The sequence below is a fragment of the Myotis lucifugus genome, unplaced genomic scaffold (assembly GCF_000147115.1).
Source record: "Myotis lucifugus unplaced genomic scaffold, Myoluc2.0 scaffold_379, whole genome shotgun sequence".
Taxonomy (NCBI): Eukaryota; Metazoa; Chordata; class Mammalia; order Chiroptera; family Vespertilionidae; genus Myotis; species Myotis lucifugus.
In genome coordinates, this window is record NW_005871427.1 from 600,767 (window position 1) to 617,799 (window position 17,033).

The 17,033-nt window shown below is 44.4% G+C and overlaps 1 pseudogene; it reads left to right on the plus strand.

Annotated features, from left to right (window-relative positions):
- Nucleotides 1-7,042, plus strand: part of LOC102419970 — a 48,786-nt pseudogene extending 41,744 nt beyond the window's left edge.
- Nucleotides 7,043-17,033: the final 9,991 nt, after the last annotated feature.

The following is a 17,033-nucleotide window of genomic DNA, read 5'->3' on the forward strand; positions in this document are numbered from 1 at the left end:
TGTTTACAACAGACTTTTTAACTCAGAGACATTAGAGGTAAGTGCAGAGTCAAGAAACCAGATGTTCCCTGAGGGAAATTGTTACATGAAGAGGAAACCGTACAGGAAACCAGCCCAAACCTACAATTACACTTGCTGCTGTGATAGTCCTTGTGTTCAGGGACCCTGAGTGCCCCCTGGTGGTCACAGCCTCTCCTGCAGGTAGGTTTGTGTCTGACTGCCCCTCATTGTGTCTTTCACACAGTAATATATGGCCATTTCATGGGCTCCCAGGCTGTTCATTTGAAGATACAATGTGTTCTTGGTGTTGTCTCTGGAGATGGTGAATCAGCCCTTCACAGAGTCTGCATAGTATTTCTGACTTCCATCATTCCATATAACTGCTTCCCACTCCAGCCCCTTCACTGGAGCCTGGTGGATCCAGCTCATCCCGTAGCTACTGAAGGTGAATCCAGAGGCTGCACGGGAGAGTCTCAGAGACCCTCCAGGCTGCACCAAGCCTCCACCAGACTCCACCAGCTGCACCTCACACTGGACACCTGCAAACACAAAGACATCCTGGTCAGGAAACTCTCACCCATCCACTGTTTCTCTCACTCATGTCCACTCCATGCTCAGTGTTTCTAGCTCTCCATAAATTACCTTTTAAAAGAGCCACAAGGAAAACCCAGCCAAGCCCAAACTCATGGTGAGTGGTCTGTGTTAGGTCCTGATCTGGCAATGAGAACACTGGGGATCCTAGGGCTGGGCTCCTTTTCAAGACCTGCAAGGTGAGGGGTGGGCTGATATTTATGAGCAGAGGGGCCCCTATTTGCGTGTCCTCCTACTGTATAGGAGGCTCTAGAGTTATACACTGATCTTACGGACATGGTCTTAGAGTGTGAAATTTCCAAGGTGCTGTATATTAAGAATTACTTTCCACATCTGGGCCTGTGCCCTCCCCACTGGATATAAATGCTGCAGGTGACCTGTACAAAGACTCAGGAGAGAAAATATTCATGAAAAGAGGAGAGAAGATTTAAAATGAGAGATGCCTTTTGCAGTCACCAGTATTGAAACCAAGAAAAGCAACCCTCATAATGCAACAAAGAAGTAAAAGTGCAGGAGGTTCATGTTCAGGAGACAGGAAGTTCCATCTGACACTATTTTCCCTACAAAGTGATCAGAGGATAAACTAAGACCAAAGTGTTCACCTAGAGCTAGTGGTCCAAGTGATGGGGGAGAGAGGAGCTTCTGTGTGGGTTCCTGGGAGCCAGAAGCATGAAATTTAGAGACACAGACAGAGCTCCTGGTTCATTGTCCTTCAGTGTTTGGTGCTTGATGTGTAGTCACTGTACAGCCTCCTTTGTGGAGTTTATTCTGTCTGCTCACTTGTGAGACCTGTGTCTATCATTGGTGATGTAGATGAAACTCAGTCAAAACTAGGATGTTGTGCTGAAGTTGTAGGTAAAGATGAGGGGGTAATTATGTTTAAGTTATGAAAATCCTGCTATTGGAAACCTGATGTCTGCTTTTGACCCTTTGGACAAATGTGACTATATCCATCAATGATGGGGTCAAATGGAACCTGCACCTGACTCAGTGCCACAGTGGGGGGAAAGCTACCTGGGAACATTATGGGGCATTAACCAAGACTGAGGACACACATGTCCAGGATTCTTGTTTCATTAGGTTGTCATCTCCTTGATGTTTGGCCAGTTCACAGTTTCTTTTCTCACTTTCTTCTGAAACAGACAACATATTTCCTAGAGTCATGATGACATTTCGTTTAGAGTGTGCAGGAGCACAAGACATTTGTGTGTTGGTTTTGTATCTTACATCTTTCCTGAATTCTAGTTCTATTAGCTTCTCATACAGTTTTTAGGGTTTTCTATGCACAAGATCATGTCATCAGCATACAGATAAGGAGAAATATTTTAACTTGTTTCTCTTTGATTTAGACATTTTAAATTTCCTTTTCTTGTCTAATTATTCTGACAAGTACTTCTAGTTTGATGAATATAAGTAGTCACAGGGGAGCCCTTGTCTTGGTCCTTAAGTAAGAAGAAAAGCTTCAAAATTTTCTCTGTCTAGCATGATGTCACTTGGTGTCTCAAACGTGGCCTTTATTCTATTGAGTTCCATCACTTGTACACCTAATCTGTTAAAAATTGTAAGTCTGAAATGATTTTCAATTTTAAAGCTTTATTCTGTATCTAATTATATGGTGGTATACTTTTTCCTTCATTCTGTGGATGAGATGTATCACATTTTCTGATTTACATACGTTGAATCATCCTTACATGGTGGTATGGTATCCCATTTGATCATGGTATATTATCCTTTCTGTGTGCTGGTACGTTTTCTAGAATATCATTGAAGATTTTTCCATTTATGTTACTCTGGTACACTGATCTGTCATTTTTGTGTGTCCTTACATGACTTTGATATCAGTGTAATGTTCAATTCAATAAATCTTTTTGGAAGTGTTGCCTCTTCTTTTAATTCTTGGAAGAGTTCAAGAAGAGTTGATTAAAAAGTGATCAATTCTTCTTTGAAATTCTGGTAGAACTCACCCTTGAGTCCATTTGGCCCTTGGCTATTTTCTGTTAGAAGGTTTTCACTATTACTTAAATTGTGGGTTTTTTTTTAAGTCATAATAATCTAGAAATATTGGGATCAAACCCTTAATTTGAGCACCTACCAAGTGGACTGAAAAACACAACTGCTGATCTTCACAGAGTGTGGTCAGTGTTGAAATAATAGTTGCTTGCAAACCACATATTTATTGCATATGGCATCCAAGAGAATGAAATATAACCATGTTTTCTTATTTAGAATTCATAAAGTACAGTGTGTATTGGCATGAATGGTTTTATATCACTGTTCATGTGTGAATGCATGTCTTTTCCAGAAATGAGTATGCAACTGTGTGTGACTGCATTTGTAACTATGTGTTTCTGACTGCTTGTGACTCTATGTGTGGGACTATGTGACTCTGTGTTTTCTGGGGAAGTAGTAAGAAGAGGGTATGGATGCAGGGGGTCCCATGGATAACTCCTCGGCTCCCAACATGCTCCTGATGCACATCTCACCCACAGTGAAGTTAGAAAACCTTGGATCCAGGAGAAAAGCTGAAGGGACACGTTCTATGATGCACATCCCAGCTCTCAGGGTCACCTCTCCCCACTGTGGGGTTAGCACTGCTTCCTGCAGGACAACAGGGGCCCCTCCGTGGATGAATGTGGGGTCTCCCTGTGTTTGGTGCACTGAGCTGACCGCTCTTCCAGAGAGGATGGGTGAGGTCCATCAGCCCTGAGTGTACTCAAGACTTTCAGTAGAGGGAGGGCCCTGTGATCTCCCTGGAACCAGGATGGGAGAGAGTACATGGAGAGACAGACCCTGAGGGAGCTGTGACCAGGGAGGGATGGAGGCAGAGCAGTGAACACAGCCCAATGCCAGCAACATACCTACGGGGTTTGCACTCATCAGTGAAACATTGAAAAGTTAGTGAAAAAAGTCACTTAGAATTTGTGAAGGAGACTTGGTGAAGGAGAGACCCCTTCACTGCAAACAAGTCACCTGCAAACAGACAATGTCCCTTGTTCATTGCTGTCTGCAGTGAGAATATGAGAAGGAAGAATCCTCCCCGGAGGCAGCTGAGAGCTTGAGAGGAAATCCCTGTGCCCAACAAAAAGGCCCTTCCTTCCCACCTCCCTCTGCCCCTGCTCCCAGGACTGCTCTCTGTGCTGTGGGTCCTGAGCGCCCCCTGGGGTCCCGAGAGCCCCGTGCATCCCAACCCTGCTGCCTTGCTCAGGGAGGTTTGTGTCTGGGCTCACACTGACTTCCCCTCACTGTGTCTCACACACTAATACACAGCCATGTCCTCCGTGGTCACGGAGCTCAGCTGCAGGAAGAACTGGTTCTTGGATGTGTCTCTGGAGATGGAGGTTCAGCTCTTGAGGGAGGGACTGTATTTAGTGTCTCCATCATAATGTATGTCCCCTATCCACTCCAGCCCCTTTCCTGGGGGCTGGCGGATCCAATTCCAGCGGTAATCACTGGTGATGGAGTAACCAGAGACAGTGCAGGTGTGGGAGAGGGTCTGTGAGGGCTTCACCAGTCCTGGGCCTGACTCCTTCAACTGCACCTGGGACAAGGAGCATCAGTCCCTGTCAGTCACATGCAGTCACCCCCATCCCATGACCCCTGACTGGCCCCTGAGACCCTCACCTTGGGGGGGCTGTCACTAGGCACAGGAGAAGACCCAGCAGTCTCATCTTCTTCTAGACCACAGCTCTGCCTTCCCAGAGACCTCAGCTCTATGTGAGGGGAGAGCTGTGAGCCTGCACAGCCCAGGAGAAGATTTACCCTGGACCTTGAACAGAAATTTGCATGAGGGGCAGCATTTTTCTTATAAGTGAAGGGCCTGCGGTCAGGCTACCCTGGTCTTTCTGGGGCCTGTTTGGGGTGCCTCTTCTCTTGATCTCAATCAACATGTAAGTCAGGGACAGGAGACCACGTGGGTCATGAGACACATTGGATTCAGGTCAAAGCACCGCCTCACCTTTCTGAGCATAAGAAGAAATATGGACTAGATGAGCAAGTTACACTTTTACCTTCTCATGCATCTTTCAAACAGATGCAAAAGGGATTAGCATTTGTTCAGACCATTTCTGAATCAGAACACTCTAGTGTCTACAATTTCCAAATTTTTATTTCATACCAATAATTTCTACCTTTGTGCAAAAAAGAAAAGATAAAGGATAGTCATTCTGAATATCTTATACATTAATTTATAAGTTACTTTGATCTGAGAGCCTGCCTCCCAAGCACAGGCAGGTGGGACATTCTTGATTCTTATAGGAAATTTTGTGATTGTGTCTACAGCTTCCTGTGCAAACTCTTCCTTTGTGCAAGCCCATGGCCTATTGCAGAGACCATCTAACTAGTTACATCAGCAATAGTCATGGCTTTGAGTGGAGAAAGACAAGAAATAAAATCAGTGATTATGTGTGTGTACAACTCAGAATCATTCATATGTTGAAATGATGATGGAAGAACATTGACTGTTTTCTTAGTTTAGTGTTATCAGTGATGTTGGGGCTCAGAGGGAGGTGAGGGAAGAGAATTCCTACCATAGAATTTCTCTCAGGAAAAGAAACTTCAATCAACCCTGAGAGGAATCCTTCACCCCCAGCCTCCCTCTGCCTACCCCTGGGAGTTTACTGTGGTCACAGGGTGCTGGGATCTCCCACAAACATATAACATCCTTAATGTGAAATTTATATGTTCTCATATCAGACATATGATTTGGAAATGTGTTTGTTATGTGTTTGTTATGTTTTATTTTGCTTAATGGAATCTTTGATGAGACAAAATTCTTTAATTTTGACCAAGGCTAATTTAATAATATTTCCTTTAATGGGACCTGTTTTTGGTGATTTTACAAAGAACTCCCCAGAAAATGCTGAGCTCCACTGTCCATGTGGATTGGCTACAGCAGCCACAGGGACTGGAGCAGGTTCTGGTACCAGAGTGGAGCACTGCTGGGAAACTACTCATAACTCTGGACGTGACTGTGGAATTGGGTGAGGGGAGGAAGCTGGACTTGTTTTGAGTCACATGACAGTAATATGCCTGCTGTTCATGGACAGACAGTTAGTGGGCATGTGAGTTTAAAGCATCCTTCCACCCTAGCTGGTTTGCCTAAATGGATAGAGCATTGGGCTATAGATAGAGAAGAGTTTCAGGTTTGATTCCAGTCAAGGCACATGCCTGGGTTGCGGGCTCAATCCCCCATAGGGGGCATGCAGGAGGCAATCAATCAATTATTCTCTCCCATCATAGATGTCTCTATCTCTCTCTCCCTCTCCCTTTTCTCTGAAATCAATAAATATATACTTTTAAAAAGCCTCCTCCAGTGAAGGCCTAGAAGGAAGTGTAAGGCATGATAGAGACAGCTTGTATCATTGTAGGAATTACCTACATAAGTATGAACAGGAATTTGTTAGAAATAAAAATGTGAAAGATTATTCAGGTAGAGATCAAGAGAAATTAGGAACGTGTCATTGCAAACTGGTGGGAAGGGGATCCCTCTTTCTACATGGACATTCTCACAGTGTCTCTGTTCTAGAACATCACTATAGACCTCACACCTTCTGATGTCCAGGGGTCTGTACTTGGACACCTTTATGATCCTTACTCACATGGTCTCACCATGCATCATCCAAGCTGCATAATTCATTGGGGTCGCATTTTTGAAATCTTTGAACCAGAGGTCCTCAAACTTTTTAAACAGGGGGCCAGTTCACTGTCCCTCAGACTTTCCACACATGCGCACTGCAGGCCCGGGACGAGTTGGCTGCTAAGCAAGACAGGCAGCGGCGGCAAAAACACCCGGCGGGCCGGATAAATGTTTTTGACGGGCCGCATGTGGCCTGCGGGCCATAGTTTGAGGACCCCTGCTCTGAACCCTTACAAGGAAGAGTGGACACCTCTCACTGGAGGAGCCATGGTCATGGTGTGACTGTATGTGGAACCATCATTTCATTGGACCAAATCCCTGTCTAAATCTGTGGTCGTTGTCCTTTTTTAAGTGTGTGATTCTTTAAAAAAAAAACTTTCTTGTTTGAAGTGTTACATAAGTCTCCCCTTTCTCCTATTGAGCCTTGTCTAAATCATCATCAATATTATCATCACCACCATCATCACCATTTCCTTACTGATAATCATTCTTCTTATTTTCTATAGACAAGCTGGTTGTCCACACACAATGACTTTATAGGAAAAGAAAGCAGGTGTCTTCTCCTTAGCTGTCATTGGGAAATTCAACCCTAAAGGCCCAACTCTAAGTTGACACAAGGCCTTCTGAAAACTGATGACCTTTGGATAAACTACAGATTTTCACAAAGACATTGGACCACAACCTCTGTCCAATTTTATCATCACCATCACCTCCTCCATCACCATCACCAACATCATCCTCATCCTGATCACCTTCATCATCCTCATCCTCATTTGCTTCCTCATTCCTCTCATTTTCTGTAGCCCTGGATTTTGAACACACATAATGACACCTTATCTCAATGTTTGCAGTTTGTATAGTTGTTAAGTAAAATAGGTAGCCATACCCTATTTTAATTTTTGTTGGACTGCTGACAACTGATGGCTTTTTCTTGCCTCTTCTCCATCTGCCACACAGTAGAAATCTGATAAGAAATAATGGTTTTGTCTTTAGATGTGATTGGGAGATTGAAACCATTCAAACTCCTGGAAGCAGAATTCCTTCCCTCCCCCACCAGCTTGAAAATAATAAAGCAAAAAGCCAGTCTCCTTTTCTGACTCCATCAAGACAGGTCTGACCTACTGAAGGGCCTTTCCTGTACTTCCCAGAGACTTCAAATATGTACATAATAGTCATTCCATGTCTGCATGGTGTGTGTATTTCTCATTGGCATGGACTTGAAACAAGCTTCTGTGGTTCCCTCTGCCTCTGCCTGGTGTCACCTACCTTGGTGAGCAAGATGACAAGGCAGTGATTGTAACAACCAGGGATTCTTCATCTCTAGCTTTCAGGTCACATGCCTCCAGTGTCCACTGTGCAACATGATCATGTCCTGCTGCTGGCTGGCTGGCACCCTGAGCTGTGTTGTGCTGAGAGGCACTGTTGAGTCTGCAGAGCCTCTAGTTGTATTTAGCTGACTTGAGTCAAAAGATTTAATCAGTATTTGGTATTTGGCACAAGGGTCTGAAAGAGATTCTCTGATATTAGTCCATGTGAAGAAGTTGTCTTTCTTTACAACAGACTTTACTAACTCAGAGACTTCAGAGAGAGGTAAGCTCAGAATCAAGAATCCAGAGAGTTTTCCTGAGGGAAAATGTGACATTAAAAGGAACCACACAGGACACCAGCCCAATCATTAAACTGCACCTGCTACTGGGATGGTACTTGTGTTCAAGGACCCTGAGTGCCCCATCTTGGCCACAGCCTCTGCTGAAGGGAAGTCTTTGTCTGGGCTCACACTGACTTCCGCTCACTGTGTCTCTCACACAGTAATACACAGCCGTGTCCATGGCTCTCAGGCTTTTCATTTGCAGATACAGTGTGTTCTTGGCATTGTCTCTGGAGATGGTGAATCAGATCTTCACAGAGTCTGCATAGTATGTGCTACCACCATTACCAGTAATAGCACAAATTGGCTCCAGCCCCTTCCCTGGAGCCTGGTAGAACCAGTTCATATGGTAGCTACTGAAGGGGAATCCAGAGGCTGCACAGGAGAATCTCATAAAACCCCCAGACTGCAGCAAGCATCCCTCAGACTCCACCAGCTGCACCTCACACTGGACACCTGCAAACACAAAGACATCCTAGTCAGAAAACTCTCATATTCCCACTGTTTCTCTCACTTATGTCCAATCACATACGCAGTGTTTCTTGTTCTCCACAATTGACCTCTTAAAAGAGCAACAAGGAACACCCAGCTGAGCCAAAACTCCATGGTGAGTGGTCTATGTTCAGTCCTCATCAAGGATGGGAACACCTGGAGATCCCGGGGCTGGGCTTCTGTCCAGAGCTGCAGGGTCAGTTCTCCTACTCTATAGGGAGTTCTGGTGTTGGATCTGCTCTCCCCACTGGACCCAACTGCTATAGTGGACCTGTATCCAGACCCAGGTGAGAAAGTTTTCATAAAAAGAAAGGGAGGAGGGTTCAAAATGAGAGATGTCTTTTGCAGTCACCAGTAATGACAACCAAGTGAAAGCAACCCTCATAATACAAGAAATAAGTAAAAGTGCAGGAGGTTCATGTTCAGGAGATGGGAAGTTCCATCTGACACTATTTCCACCACAAAGTGATCAGAGGATAAACTAATACCAGAGTGTGAGCCTAGAGCTAGTGGACCAAGTGTTGGGGGAGAGAGGAGGGTCTGTGTGGGTCCCTGGAAAACAGAAGCATGAACTATAGAGACACAGACAGAGCTCATGGGTCCTATTCCTTCAGGCAAGTCTGGTGCTGAATGTGTTGTAAGAAAACGTGAACTGGCTAACCAACAAGGAGATCACAACCTAATGAAACAGAGGCCCTGTACCTGTGTGTCCTTGGTCGTAGTAGGAAATTTAGACTCTGTTGTAGATCCAGCTTCATACATTGGGATATAGAAGAATCTCCATCATAACCAGATCTGTCTAGATGAAAATGTCTAGTAATGATTTAGAAATAATTAAGTTTTGGACATGAGAATGTCATGATTGGAAACCTGATTGTAATTAATGGAAAAGGGCCTTTCTTTTTCTCTGCTTTGGCCACCATAATTTATGAGAAGCACCAGATAATTAAACCTCAAAATTGTTAGGTTCTCTGATGCAGACAGCTCATCTGTTCAAACTGTGGGCGAGGATAAGCTATTCTCAAGGCAGCATTCTTACATCCCCATTCTCCCTGCTATTTTCAGATCTCTGGGATAAATCACACCAATGAGTCTCTAGTTAATAGAAAGTTCCCTTCACCCCTCCAATTCAAAAAGCGTCTTTGTGAATCCTCTACCTTTTGCTCTAAGCATGTTTTACAAGCTTGGGATAAATGCAGATGAGACACCTCCCTAGGACATCTGCCAGACTGTTTCCTTGAAAGCAAATAAACTGTCTCAACTTCAGCCCTCAATCCTTCTCCCTTTCCTGTCCCATAGCAACAGCAGACATTACTCTTTAAGGTAAAGGCTGCATTTTGTTCCTGCCCTGTATTGACTAGTGATACACCAGCTGTTTCCTTGTCTGGAATGTGAAACACTATTTCTTTCTGTATCTCTCCATTTAGTTGTGAATTCTCGCACAGCATGAGTCACTAGCCAAACCCTAACACAGATGTTTGCAAGTGACCCTTGGGAACCCTATCACCATGTCCCCACATTATGGGGGTCAAAGGGAACCTGTACCTGATTCAGTGCCACATTGGGGGTAAGCAACCCAGGAACATGATGGGGGATTAACCAAGACAGGTCCAGGGTTCTTGTTTCATTAGGTTGTCATCACATTGTTGTTTAGCCAGTTCAAGTTTTCTTCCCTCACTTTCCTCAGAAACAGCCCCACTTATTGAAGACACTTTGTTGGGAGTGAGCAGGAGCAAAAGTCATCTCTGTGTTGGTTTTGTATATTACATCTTTCCTGAATATTAGTTATATTAGTTTCTCATACAGTTATTAGGGTTTTCTATGTACAAAATCACGTCATCTGCATACAGATAAGAAAAAAAACAGCTTAACTGTTTTTTTTCTGATTTAGACATTTAAAATTTCTTTTTTCTTGTCTAATTATTCTGAAAAGGACTTCTAGTTTTGACGTATAGAGGTAGTTACAGGGGAGCCTTTGCCTTGGTCCCAATGTAAGAATAAAAGCTTTGAAATTTTCTCTGTGTAGCATGATGTCGCTTGTTTTGATCTCAAATGTAGCCTTTAAAATATTGAGGCCTATCAATTCTACAACTATCTGTTAAAAATTATAATTCTTATGGGATTTTCAATTTTAAAGACTTTATTCTGTCTGTATCTATTTATATGATGGTATACTTTACCCTACATTCTGTGGATGAGGTGTATCACAGTTATTGGTTTACATATGTTGAACCATCCTTGCATGCTAGGATTCTATCCCACTTGATCATGTTAAATGGTCCTTTCAATGTGCTGTTAAGTTTTCTAGTATATTGTTGAGGGTTTTTGCATGTATGTTCATCAGGGATACTGACCTGTCATTTTGTATGTTTTTACTGGCTTTGATATGAGTGTAATGGTCACCTCAATAAATTTGTTTGGAAATGTCTTCTTTTAATTCTTGGTAGAGTTCAAGAGTTGACTAAAATATATTAATTCTTATTTGAAATTCTGGTAGAATTCCCCCCTTGAATCCATTGGGTCCTTGGCTTTTATTTCAATAATCATTTTTTTTTAATTTTGTAGCAATCTAGCAAAGTTGGGATGCAACTCCTAATTTGAGCTCCTACTAAATAGACTGAAAAATACAACTGTTGGTCTTCACAGGGCATGGTCATTGTTGAAATAATAGTTGCCTGAAGACCACATATTTCATATGACATCCAAGAGAATGAAACATAATTGTGTTTTTGTATATAGAATTCATAAAGTACAGTGTGTAACTACATGGACAGTTTTGTATCACTGCTCATGTGTGAATGCATGTATTTTCCATAAGTGAGTGTGCAACTGTGTGCATGTGTCACTCTGTGCATGATTGTGTGTGTCTATGAGACGCTGTTTCCTTGGTAAGTAGTAAGAGGACGGTGTGGACACTAGGGGTCCCATGGATGCTTCTAGGCTTCCAACATGCTGCTGATGGACATTTCACCCACAGTGAAGCTAGAAAACCTTGGATCAGGAGGAAAGCTGGAGGGATGAGTTCTATAATGCACATCCCAGCCCTCAGGGTCACCTGTCTCTACTGTGGGGTTAGCACTGCTTCCTGCAGGACAGCAGGGGTCCCTCATGTGGACCGATGTGGGGGTTCCCTGTGCTTATGAATGTGGACCCAGAGAGGGAGGGTGAGGTCCCCCAGCCCTGAGTGTGCTCAGGGCTTTCAGCAGTGGGACTGCCCCTGGAACCAGGAGGGAGGGCAAATGGAGAGTCAGGCACTGAGGGTAGCTGTGACCCAGGAGGGATGGATGCAGAACTGTGCACACAGCCCAATCCCAGAAACCCACCTGCGGAATTTACACTCAGCAAAACATTGAAAAGGCTGTGAAAAAAGTCAATTTTAGAATCTGTGGAGACTTCATGAAAAAGCCCATGTCACTGCCAACATTACACCTGCAAACAGATAATGTCTCTTCTTCCTTGTTGTCTGCAGTGAGAATATGAGAAGGAAGAATCTTCCCTGGAGGCAGCTGAGAGCTTGAGAGGAAATCCTTAGGCCAACAAGAAGGCCTTTCCCTCCCCAACTCCCTTTGCCCCTATTCCTGGGGCTGCTTACTGTGCTGGTGGCTCCTGAGTGCCCCCTGGTGTCCGGAGCGCCCCTGGCAGCCCAGCCCTGCTATAAGCTCAGGGAGGTTTGTGTCTGGGCTCACACTGACTGCCCCTCACCGTGTCTCTTGCACAGTAATACACAGCTGTGTCGTCTGTGGTCACAGAACTTAATTGCAGGGAGACCTGGTTCTTGGATGTGTCTCTGGAGATGGAGGTTCGGCTCTTGAGGGAGGGGCTGTAGTAAGTGTTTCCATCATGGCATATGCACCCCATCCACTCCAGCCCCTTCCCCGGGGGCTGGCGGATCCAGCTCCAGCAGTAACCACTGGTTGTGATGGAAACTCCATGGTCTGCGCAGGTGACAGAGAGGGTCTGCGAGGGCTTCACCAGTCCTGGGCCCCACTCCCACAGCTGCACCTGGGACAGGACACCTGGGGACAAGGAGCATCAGTCCCTGTCAGTCACCTGCAGTCACAGCCACCCCATCACCCCTGTCTGACCCCTGAGATCCTCACCTTCAGAGGCTTACACTAGACACAGGAGAAGACCCAGCAGTCTCATCTTCTTCTAGACCACAGCTCTGCCTTCCCAGAGACCTCAGCCCTGTGTTAGGAGAGAGCTGTGAGCCTGCACAGCCCAGGAGATGATTTATCCTGGAGCTTGAAGAGAAATTTGCATGTGGGGCAGCCTTTCCTATAAGTGTGGGGTCTGAGGCTATACTACCCTGGCCTTTCTGGGGCCCAAGTGGGGGCATCTCTTTCCTTGACCTCACTCACCATGTAAGTCAGGGACATTGTCTACTTGGGTCATTAAGCTGATTGGAATTCAGTCAAGGACAACCTCACCTGAGCATAAGAAGAAATGTTGGACTAGATGAATACGTTACATTGGTAAGTTCTTATTAATCTTTCAAACAAATTTAATAGGGTTTAGCATTTGTTTAGCTTCTGAAATCCAACACTTACATATAGCATTGTCATTTTATACTCTAATTATGTTTACTTTAGTGTAAAAATATTAAAAACAGCCATCTTTAATGCCATGTTTTCTTCATTTCTTTACTTTGATATGAGTAACTGCTTCACAAGCACCAGAAAGGGAGACCCTTGATCCTTGATGTTGAAACTTTTTATTGAGTTATATCACACTGTGCAAACTCTTTCCTTATGGAAGCACAGGAAATATTGCAAAGATCACAAACTAATCACATCAGAAAGAATCATGTTTTAACCTGGAGAAGAGATAATAAATGAAAGTAGTGATTATGCATGTGCATAATTGAGAATCTTTTATATGTTGAAATGATATGGCAGCCTGTTAAGTGACCTGATTTCTCAGCCTAGTGTTATCAGTGATGTTGGGGTTTAAGTGAGGGAAACTGGAGAATTCCTAGCATACATATTCTCACAGGAAAAGGAACTTCAACATTGTCAGGAAACCCTCATTCCCAGACTCCCTGTGCCCCATCTCTGGGGATGCTCACTGTGGTCAGAGGGTGCCAGGCTCTCCCCCATAACCTACAACATCATTGATGTATAGTGAACACATTCCCCATCAGGCACATTATTCAGAAAGATATTCTCCTGCTAAGCTAGTTATTTAATTTCCATGATGGAGTATATTTGGTGGCACAATTGTTTTTACTTATATTAACGTTCAATTCATAATTATTGTCTTTAATGGGACCTGTTTTGGGTGATTTTACAAAGAACTCCCCAGAAAATGCTGAGCTCCACTGTCCATGTGGATTGGCTACAGCAGCCACAGGGACTGGAGCAGGTTCTGGTACCAGAGGGGAGTGCTGCTGGGAAACTACCCATAAATCTGGACTTGACTGTGGAACTGGGTGAGGGGAGGAAGCTGGACTGTTTTGAATCACATGACAGAAATATGCCTGATGTTCATGGACAGAGAGTTACTGGACATGTGGGTCTAAAGCCTCCCCTAGTGAAGCCCCAGAAGGAAGTGCAGGGCATGATAGAGACAGCTTGTAAGACGGGAGGAAATACCAGAATATTTATGAGCAGGAGTTTCTTAGAAATTGAAAACTTAAAAAATCAGCAGGGAGGGAATAAGAGAAATAAGGAAAATGTCATTGGACATTGAAACCACAACTACCACACCTAAGAGTTGTTACAAGGCCTTCCAAACAACTTATGGTTTTGGACAGGGGAGAGATCCCTCCCAGGACAATAGATCAGGACCCTGTCCAATTCTATGGTCATCAGAATCATCACCGCCACCATTATCATCATATGGCTATTTATAATTATTTTTTTTAGTTACAGTAGACGCTGTTGTTGTATACACATAATGACCATTTGTCTCAGTGTTTGCTCAATTTTTTTAATTGTGAATAAAATATGTAGCCATACTTTATTTTCTTGTTCGTTTGATTGTTGAAAACTAATGGATCCTTCCTTCCCCACATAGGAATCTGAAAAGAAAGGTTGGGTCTCCTTTCCAGATGTCAATAAGAGGTTGAACTCACAAAAGCCCCTGGAAGCAGGATTCCTCCTCCTGTCCCACCACCTTGACAAAATAAAATTCCTCAGTCAGTCCCCTTTCCTGGCTCCACCAAAGCATGCTTCTCAGAGATTTCAACTCTGTGCATACTAAACATTCCATGTCTCTTGGTGTGTGTGTTTATCATCATCCTGGTCGCCCATACTAAGCTGCCGTGGATTCCTCTGCTTCTGCTTGGTATCACCAACTCCTGATGCTATGAGTATGATGCCAAGTCAATGACTGTCACCACCGGGGTCCTTCTTCTCCAGCTTTGCATTCATAGGCTTCAGGTGCCCACTGTCCAGAACACACGAGTTCTGTTTCTAGCTGGTGGGACCCTGAGATGCATGGAGCTGAGATGCACTGTTGAGTCAGGAGAGACTCTGGTTAGATTTAGCTGATGCAGGTCAGACATTTGATGATGAATTGTCATTTGGGCTCATCTCAGAAAGACACTCTGCAGTTTCTCCACGTGAGAAAGTTGTCTCTGTTTACAACAGACTTTCTAACTCAGAGACATCAGAGGTAAGTGCAGAGTCAGGAATCCAGAGGTTCCCTGAGGGAAACTGTGACATGAAGGGGAAACCACACAGGAAACCAAACCTCCAAATGCTCCTGCTGCTGGGATAATTCTTGTGTTCAGGGACCCTGAGCCCCCCCTTGTGGTCACAGCTTCTGCTGCAGGGAGGTTTGTGTCTGGGCTCACACTGACTTCCCCTCACTGTGTGTCTTGCACAGTAATACAAGGCAGATTCCTCAGCTCTCAGGCTGCTCATTTGCAGATGCAGCATGTTCTTGGCATTGTCTCTGGAGATGGTGAATCTGCCCTTCACAGAGTTTGCATAGTATGTGGTATTTCCAACAGGATTTATTTGACATAACCACTCCAGCCCCTTCCCTGGAGCCTGTCGGACCCAGTGCATCCAGTAGCTACTGAAGGTGAATCCAGAGGCTGCACAGGAGAGTCTCAGAGACCCCCCAGGCAGCACCAAGCCTCCCCCAGACTCCATCAGCTGCACCTCACACTGGACACCTGCAAACACAAAGACATCTTGGTCAGGAAACTCTCACACGTCCACTGTTTCTCTCATTCACATCCACTCACATACTCAGTCTTTCTTTTTCTCCATAAATTACCTCTTAAAAGAGCCACAAGAAAAACCCAGCTGAGCCAAAACCCCATGGTGAGTGGTCTGTGTTCAGTCCTGATCAGGGAATGGGAACACCTGGGGATCCCGGGGCTGGGCTCCTGTCCCAGAGCTGCAGGGTCAGGGCTGGGCTGGCTTTTATGAGCAGAGGAGGACATATTTGCATGTCCTCCTGCTATATAGGAATCTGGGGTTGGATGCTGGTACAAATGACACCATATCAGAATGTGACATGTCCAAGGATGCATGTATGTTTAATAATTCCCGGCATCTGGCCTATGTTCTCCACACTGGGACCAATCACTCCAGCTCACCTGTACAAAAAAAGAGAAGGATTAAAAATGATGGATTCCTTCGACAGTCACCAGTAATGAAAAGAAAGAGAAATTAACCTTCAAATGCGATAACTAAAAGTGCAGCAGGTTCATGTTCAGGAGATGGGAAGTTTCATTCGATACTATTTACACTACAAAGTGATCAGAGGATAAACCAAGACAAGAGTGTGAACCTAGAGCCAGTGGATCAAGTGTTGGGGGAGAGAGGAGTGTTTGTGTGGGTCCCTGGGAACCCGAAGCATGAACTGTAGAGACACAGCTCCTGGGTCCTATTTCTTCAGGGGAGTTTGTTGCTGGATGTTTAGCAGCTGCACTGTCTCCTCTGTGGTGCTTATTCTCTAGACTCTGTTGTAGATACAGTTTCATACATTGGGATATAGAAGAATCCCCCTCATGACCAGGCGTGCTTAAGGGTTAGATATGGCTAATGACTGAGGAATAATTAAGTTTAGGTTATGAAAAAATTTGTTATTGGAAATCTGATGTCTGCATGTGACCCTTGGGACCGCTGTCACCATGTCCTGGATCAGCTTCAGGTCTCCTGTCTGTGACCTGTCCTGGGGTGTCCACAGCTGCATGCACCTGTGAGAGGGGTGCTGGTGGATGAAGGGGGGCAGGTGGCTTTTACAGGGTCTGATCTGCCCTTGACGCTGTGGGAACAGCTGGGGAGAGTCAGCAGGGCTCTGGCCATGAAGCTCAGGGACTCAGACAGACCTAGGGAGGATGTGGACAGTGGAAGGCAGCTTGCGAGATTTTCTTCTTCTTGAATTTTGGTAATATTTTGAGAAACATTGGTGTTAGTGCTTTTTTGAATGTCTGGTTAGGTTCACCTGTGAAGGAATCTGGTGCAGGACTTTTGTTTGCTGGGAGTGTTTTAATTCCTGCTTTGATTTCATTAGGTTAATTTGGTCTATTTAGATTTTCTTATTGTTTCTGAATCAGTTTTGAAAGGATACATGTTCCTAGAAATTTAGCATTTTCACCCATGTTTTCCAATACTTTGATATATGGTTGTTCATAATAGATTATTATAACCCTTTCTATTTCTATGGTGTTAGTTGTTACTTCACTTTTATTTTTCATTTTATTTA